At 40.1% G+C, this 7,617-nt stretch overlaps 1 long non-coding RNA gene across 4 annotated transcripts; it reads left to right on the top strand.

Moving 5' to 3' along the window:
• Positions 1-311: 311 nt before the first annotated feature.
• On the top strand, positions 312-2,826 carry LOC127321562 (uncharacterized). 4 transcript variants are annotated; one of them, XR_011750109.1, is made up of 5 exons: positions 312-469; positions 559-655; positions 743-897; positions 1,781-1,856; positions 2,024-2,826. It is a non-coding gene; the product is annotated as an uncharacterized lncRNA (long non-coding RNA). The 4 variants fall into 4 exon arrangements; XR_011750108.1 differs by having other exon boundaries at positions 312-655; XR_007864174.2 differs by having other exon boundaries at positions 312-655; positions 821-897.
• Positions 2,827-7,617: the final 4,791 nt, after the last annotated feature.

Below are 7,617 nucleotides of genomic sequence, written 5' to 3' on the forward strand. Positions count from 1 at the left end.
AGCCCTCCCTCTTCTTTTCCTTCCTCCACAAGCCTTGCCTCCCAACTACCCCAATCAATAAATGGGCAGCCACCCATCCTAGCCAATCAAAAAGGAGGCAGCCACCACCCTCTCCCTCTATAAAAGCACTTGGCCGGCCACCCCTTCCTCTTTTTCTTCTCATTTTTCTCCACTCTCCACTCATTCCCCTGCCTTACCCACTCCCTCCCCTCCTTCTCCCACGAAATATTGCTCCCCCTAGCTCCCATGGCCGGCCATGGCCATGGAAGGCACTCCAAGATGAAGCTCCCTCCTCCCTCAAGCACCTCCTCACCATGAGAGCCTCCCTCTCCTTCTTCTCCCCAACCCTAGATGGTTTTCTCTCCTCTTCCTCTTCCTCCATTGCTAAGATTGGATCTTGATGCAGGTGCATGTTGGTCCAAGCATGGAGAAGCTTGAGCTATCCTCAGATCTGAAGTTCTTGAGCAAAGTTCGTCCAAATCCTTGCAGTAATTTCTGCTATCTTGCTGTTTCAGATTCTGGTACGAACTTGTAAAATCCACCAAATCTCGTGCGCAGATCCAAATCAAGTGATTCAAAGTTCCGCAGATAGATACAGAAAAGATCTACAACTTGGCGTTGGTCTCATCCTCAAATTCGTTACGGATTGTCCGTGGTAAATAAGGTTCTGTAAACATGCAGGTTCACTGTTTGTTAGATTTGTTCCGTTTTACGAAACCTTTTTGAGCTAACTCAACTGTAGGTGAAAGCCCTATTCAATACCTTCATTTTGGCGGTGGTTTCACTTCGATTGACCTCCTGAAACTGAAATGGTTCATAGGTCAAGATCTGGTCAGATCTGACTTTGTCGAATTAAACCAGGAGCTTGGGAATGAATTTTTGAATGAAACCAATTGGGTAAGAACCAGCTTTTCAATACCTTTCAGATGCAGCTGACCTCATATTTTTATGAGTTATGTAAGATTTTGGGTGAATTAAACTTGTTATGTGTGTTCTGCAGACATGGCTGTTAGCTTTTAAATCACCAAAAATCCATTTTTGAACCTAATTGAGTGATTCCAATTCTGTAGGATTACTGAATGTTTTCTTAATCTTCTCAAACAAGTTTCAAACATTTATCTGTTCTGTAACTCTAGAGGTAAAGCAAATGGTATAGACATGCAGTAATCTTGTCAATCTATTTGTGAGAGTTTCAGAAATAATTTGAACCCAAATCCAATTGTGTTTGCATCTCTGTTTAATTATCTTTCAAATGCCAGTGGTCTCATATTTTTAGAATTTTTCTACGATTTATGGCTTAAAGATCTTGTTTTCTGTACAGTCAGATTCAAAGAAATTCCTAAAATTGTAGGTTTAATATTTTTGGGTGATTCCAACTGGGTTAGTCTTGTATTAGTACTGGCCATCTAGGAAAAATATTATTAGTCTCTGTTCATGCATATTCGTTACTGTTAGTAAGGTATATGTGTGACATGCATTGTTGGACCAAAACTTGTTGGTCTATTTAAAACCCTTGACCAACTCTCTTTATTAGGAATGGACAACCTTTGTTTTATGCTTGCAAAACAAAACCTCTGCAACTTAACATTAGCCCTATTGTTTTGCTTAAGTTTTCAAATGATGTGGAATATGGTTGTTTCCTATTTTGGGTGGTGTGTTGTGTGAGCCAACTAAGTTAGGAAAACTGTTTTCTACTTTTCCAAAAATGTTTGAAAATGATTTGTGAATGTATTTGATGTCAAATTAATGCTCTTGTCCTCTTTATGATGTTATGTACCAGGGGATGTTTGGTTTATACCATGGTGATAACCGAGAGAGGCAATTGCTAAGTTGTGATACTCTCATACCTTTACTAGGTAAATAAATGGGGTTTTCTAAATTTAAAACTCTTAAAGTTGTCGTGTGGTATCTATAAGTCCTTAGTATGTTATACCTTGGCTGCATGGTTAGTTATGGTTGTTGTATGTTTGTTTTGTTGGTGCAATGTGATTGATTGTGTTCCTTTTATATTTTCCGGCGATAGACGCGAGCAATTCCGGAGAAGAAGAAGAAGTGGAATTGGACAAGGATTTTATTTATATTGTTGGGATTCTTATATTGATAGAGTTGAAGAAGTACAGGGACAAATAAGCCAAGGCAAGCCATTTACTTTGATCCATCGTTCTCTATGTTCTTGATTGAGATCTTGCCATCCTTTGGTCTCTTGGCTCCTTGTGTTCCTTGGGTTTTCGATTACTTTGTTTCTTTACATACTTGCCACCAAGTATGTAAGGTTCTCCTTGTTACTTTGCATACCTACTCTAAGTATGCGAATTACGTTCATCGCCTTTTGACACCTCTAATTCTAGTAAAGATATGGGTTAACCTCATTAAAATTGCTCCACTTTTGATTATCTCCATTTATGCTCAATGTGAGTATGGATGTCTTTGTCACCCTTCATGGTATAATGGCAACTTTTGGGCTATTATACTTCTTAGTTCACACATAAACTTTAGGTTGGGAAAACCCTCAAGGTTTTACCTTGTTGTAAAAGTTTTTGATAAAACCTTGGGCATGATGTTTTCCCCAAGTGAGGATTTATGAAAGGAAAGGATTTGGTAAAAATGATGAGGATGTGAAAAAGGTTGGGTTTTATGAAAACTTTGGCGCCTAAGTACTCACCCATGACAATTAACTAGCGCAACCACAATATCCAAAGTGGGCACGGGCTTAGTCCGTAGTTTGTTGAATTTGACATGAGATACCTTCACCACTCTCTAGGAGGGTCACGATGACCTCTGACACCGGGTTGCGCTCTGAAGGAGGCAATACACTGCATTAACTTGCAGCCGGACGACATCGAGGGTCTTCTGTCATGGCGCCGGAGATACGCTCAAAAAGGAGGTATGCTGCCGGGTGCCGAGAAGGGTTAAGCCCGCAGGGAGGGGCTCATGTTAAGGGAGACAGGCGAAAGACTATGACCGATTATCCGAGTCTCGCATACTTTCGTATGACGATCCGGGGATGATCCCGGCGGATTTATCGGTTCTTGTGGGGAAAGTGCGCAAACTCTGCAGAGTTAAATCTATTCGAATAGCCGCGTCCGCGGTCATGGACGGTTGGATTGGCTGTTGCTTAGCCTGATGTGTTTTGTTTGTGAAAATGTTTGACAAAGGAAAGAAACGGGTTTTGTGTTGGACTACTTGGAGTACTGGTAAAATGGTTGATGACCACAATGAGGTGGTCGGAAAGGAATTGATAAAAATTGGGTCTACCCTTCCTAAGCGTTTATGTCTTGAAAGATCTTCCTAAATTAAGTCTAGTAGTGAGGTCTTAGATATATTCTCTCATCTCCTTCACCCATGAAGTTGAGATGCTAACTCCACTAAAACACTTCTTCTCTTCTACATAACATATTCTTGTTATATAAGTGGTCATTCCCTCTTGATCTCCTAGTTAGTCCTTGGTACCTTGTTCTCCTTGATATGTTACTTTGTAAATGGTTTGCGAGTACAATTCCAAATGTACTCACGGCTTTGTCCCTGGCTATTTACTTGGCCTGACTTGAAGGAGTTCGACAGATGAAGAAGGAGTTGGCGACGTCTATGCGAGCTAGGAACGTCTTCCCAGTTAGTTGCCTGTAGGGTTATGGCAGATGACTTGGGTACTGCGCTGCTGAAGTGATGATGCTACTCTGATGTTTAGTTAGGCCCTTCGAGGCTATTATGTAATTATCGGTCATGTGACCATGTTGTAATTTTCTTATTCCGCTTTGTAATTGGATGGTGTAATTTGATATCAGTTCGGTTATGTGTTCACGGCGCACTGATCATGGGATCGTGAACTGTATACATAACAGGGAATTTCGGACCGTTAGTCCGAGGTCCCCACAATCTATATAAATTTTAATGTACGCACACATACCCTCACACGTGTTGAAACTCTCGACCCCCAAAACGACTAACCCAAAGTAACAAACAAGTATGCAAAAAACACAAGTTTTTTTTTTGTTTTTACTGTTCGGTTTTGCATGGGTTATTTCATCCCGATGCTATCTAGGTCCTAGACGCCCCAGATACGGATGTCTACGATAGGGTGTTGGTGTCACATTAGAGAAGATACGGTGACGAAATTGATTATAGGCATCATCTAGAAGAGGGAAGTAGTTAAGAGTAACAACATGAATAAGAACAAGCTCCGATTGAGGCCGTTTAGAAAGCATTGAAAATCTCTTTGGGATCTAAGATGAAATTACTTCACTTTCTCACGATCTATATAAATTTTAGTGTATGCACACATCCCCTCACACGTGTTGAAACTCTCGACCCCCAAAACGACTAACCCAAAGTAACAAACAAGTATGCAAAAAACACAAGTTTTTTTTGTTTTTACTGTTCGGTTTTGCATGGGCTATTTCATCCCGATGCTATCCAGGTCCTAGACGCCCCAGATACGGATGTCTACGATAGGGTGTTGGTGTGACATTAGAGAAGATACGGTGACGAAATTGATTATAGGCATCATATAGAAGATGGAAGTAGTTAAGAGTAACAACATGAATAAGAACAAGCTCCGATTGAGGCCGTTTAGAAAGCATTGAAAATCTCTTGGGGATCTAAGATGAAATTACTTCACTTTCTCACGATCTATATAAATTTTAATGTACGCACACATCCCCTCACACGTGTTGAAACTCTCGACCCCCAAAACGACTAACCCAAAGTAAGAAACAAGTATGCAAAAAACACAAGTTTTTTTTTGTTTTTACTGTTCGGTTTTGCATGGGTTATTTCATCCCGATGCTATCCAGGTCCTAGACGCCCCAAATACGGATGTCTACGATAGGGTGTTGGTGTCACATTAGAGAAGATACGGTGACGAAATTGATTATAGGCATCATCTAGAAGAGGGAAGTAGTTAAGAGTAACAACATGAATAAGAACAAGCTCCGATTGAGGCCGTTTAGAAAGCATTGAAAATCTCTTTGGGATCTAAGATGAAATTACTTCACTTTCTCACGATCTATATAAATTTTAGTGTATGCACACATCCCCTCACACGTGTTGAAACTCTCGACCCCCAAAATTACTAACCCAAAGTAACAAACAAGTATGCAAAAAACACAAGTTTTTTTGTTTTTACTGTTCGGTTTTGCATGGGCTTTTTCATCCCGATGCTATCCAGGTCCTAGACGCCCCTGATACGGATGTCTACGATAGGGTGTTGGTGCCACATTAGAGAAGATACGGTGACGAAATTGATTATAGGCATCATCTAGAAGAGGGAAGTAGTTAAGAGTAACAACATGAATAAGAACAAGCTCCGATTGAGGCTGTTTAGAAAGCATTGAAAATCTCTTTGGGATCTAAGATGAAATTACTTCACTTTCTCACGATCTATATAAATTTTAATGTACGCACACATCCCCTCACACGTGTTGAAACTCTCGACCCCCAAAACGACTAACCCAAAGTAAGAAACAAGTATGCAAAAAACAAAAGTTTTTTTTTTGTTTTTACTGTTCGGTTTTGCATGGGTTATTTCATCCCGATGCTATCCAGGTCCTAGACGCCCCAGATACGGATGTCTACGATAGGATGTTGGTGTCACATTAGAGAAGATACGGTGACGAAATTGATTATAGGAATCATCTAGAAGAGGGAAGTAGTTAAGAGTAACAACATGAATAAGAACAAGCTCCGATTGAGGCCGTTTAGAAAGCATTGAAAATCTCTTTGGGATCTAAGATGAAATTACTTCACTTTCTCACGATCTATATAAATTTTAATGTACGCACACATCCCCTCACACGTGTTGAAACTCTCGACCCCCAAAACGACTAACCCAAAGTAAGAAACAAGTATGCAAAAAACACAAGTTTTTTTTTGTTTTTACTGTTCGGTTTTGCATGGGTTATTTCATCCCGATGCTATCCAGGTCCTAGACGCCCCAGATACGGATGTCTACGATAGGGTGTTGGTGTCACATTAGAGAAGATACGGTGACGAAATTGATTATAGGCATCATCTAGAAGAGGGAAGTAGTTAAGAGTAACAACATGAATAAGAACAAGCTCCGATTGAGGCCGTTTAGAAAGCATTGAAAATCTCTTTGGGATCTAAGATGAAATTACTTCACTTTCTCACGATCTATATAAATTTTAGTGTATGCACACATCCCCTCACACGTGTTGAAACTCTCGACCCCCAAAATTACTAACCCAAAGTAACAAACAAGTATGCAAAAAACACAAGTTTTTTTGTTTTTACTGTTCGGTTTTGCATGGGCTTTTTCATCCCGATGCTATCCAGGTCCTAGACGCCCCTGATACGGATGTCTACGATAGGGTGTTGGTGCCACATTAGAGAAGATACGGTGACGAAATTGATTATAGGCATCATCTAGAAGAGGGAAGTAGTTAAGAGTAACAACATGAATAAGAACAAGCTCCGATTGAGGCTGTTTAGAAAGCATTGAAAATCTCTTTGGGATCTAAGATGAAATTACTTCACTTTCTCACGATCTATATAAATTTTAATGTACGCACACATCCCCTCACACGTGTTGAAACTCTCGACCCCCAAAACGACTAACCCAAAGTAAGAAACAAGTATGCAAAAAACAAAAGTTTTTTTTTTGTTTTTACTGTTCGGTTTTGCATGGGTTATTTCATCCCGATGCTATCCAGGTCCTAGACGCCCCAGATACGGATGTCTACGATAGGATGTTGGTGTCACATTAGAGAAGATACGGTGACGAAATTGATTATAGGAATCATCTAGAAGAGGGAAGTAGTTAAGAGTAACAACATGAATAAGAACAAGCTCCGATTGAGGCCGTTTAGAAAGCATTGAAAATCTCTTTGGGATCTAAGATGAAATTACTTCACTTTCTCACGATCTATATAAATTTTAATGTACGCACACATCCCCTCACACGTGTTGAAACTCTCGACCCCCAAAATGACTAACCCAAACTAAGAAACAAGTATGCAAAAAACACAAGTTTTTTTTTGTTTTTACTGTTCGGTTTTGCATGGGTTATTTCATCCCGATGCTATCCAGGTCCTAGACGCCCCAGATACGGATGTCTACGATAGGGTGTTGGTGTCACATTAGAGAAGATACGGTGACGAAATTGATTATAGGCATCATATAGAAGAGGGAAGTAGTTAAGAGTAACAACATGAATAAGAACAAGCTCCGATTGAGGCCGTTTAGAAAGCATTGAAAATCTCTTGGGGATCTAAGATGAAATTACTTCACTTTCTCACGATCTATATAAATTTTAATGTACGCACACATCCCCTCACACGTGTTGAAACTCTCGACCCCCAAAACGACTAACCCAAAGTAAGAAACAAGTATGCAAAAAACACAAGTTTTTTTTGTTTTTACTGTTCGGTTTTGCATGGGTTATTTCATCCCGATGCTATCCAGGTCCTAGACGCCCCAGATACGGATGTCTACGATAGGGTGTTGGTGTCACATTAGAAAAGATACGGTGACGAAATTGATTATAGGCATCATCTAGAAGAGGGAAGTAGTTAAGAGTAACAACATGAATAAGAACAAGCTCCGATTGAGGCCGTTTAGAAAGCATTGAAAATCTCTTTGGGATCTAAGATGAAATTACTG

The sequence above is a fragment of the Lolium perenne genome, unplaced genomic scaffold (assembly GCF_019359855.2).
Source record: "Lolium perenne isolate Kyuss_39 unplaced genomic scaffold, Kyuss_2.0 unplaced43, whole genome shotgun sequence".
NCBI lineage: Eukaryota > Viridiplantae > Streptophyta > Magnoliopsida > Poales > Poaceae > Lolium > Lolium perenne.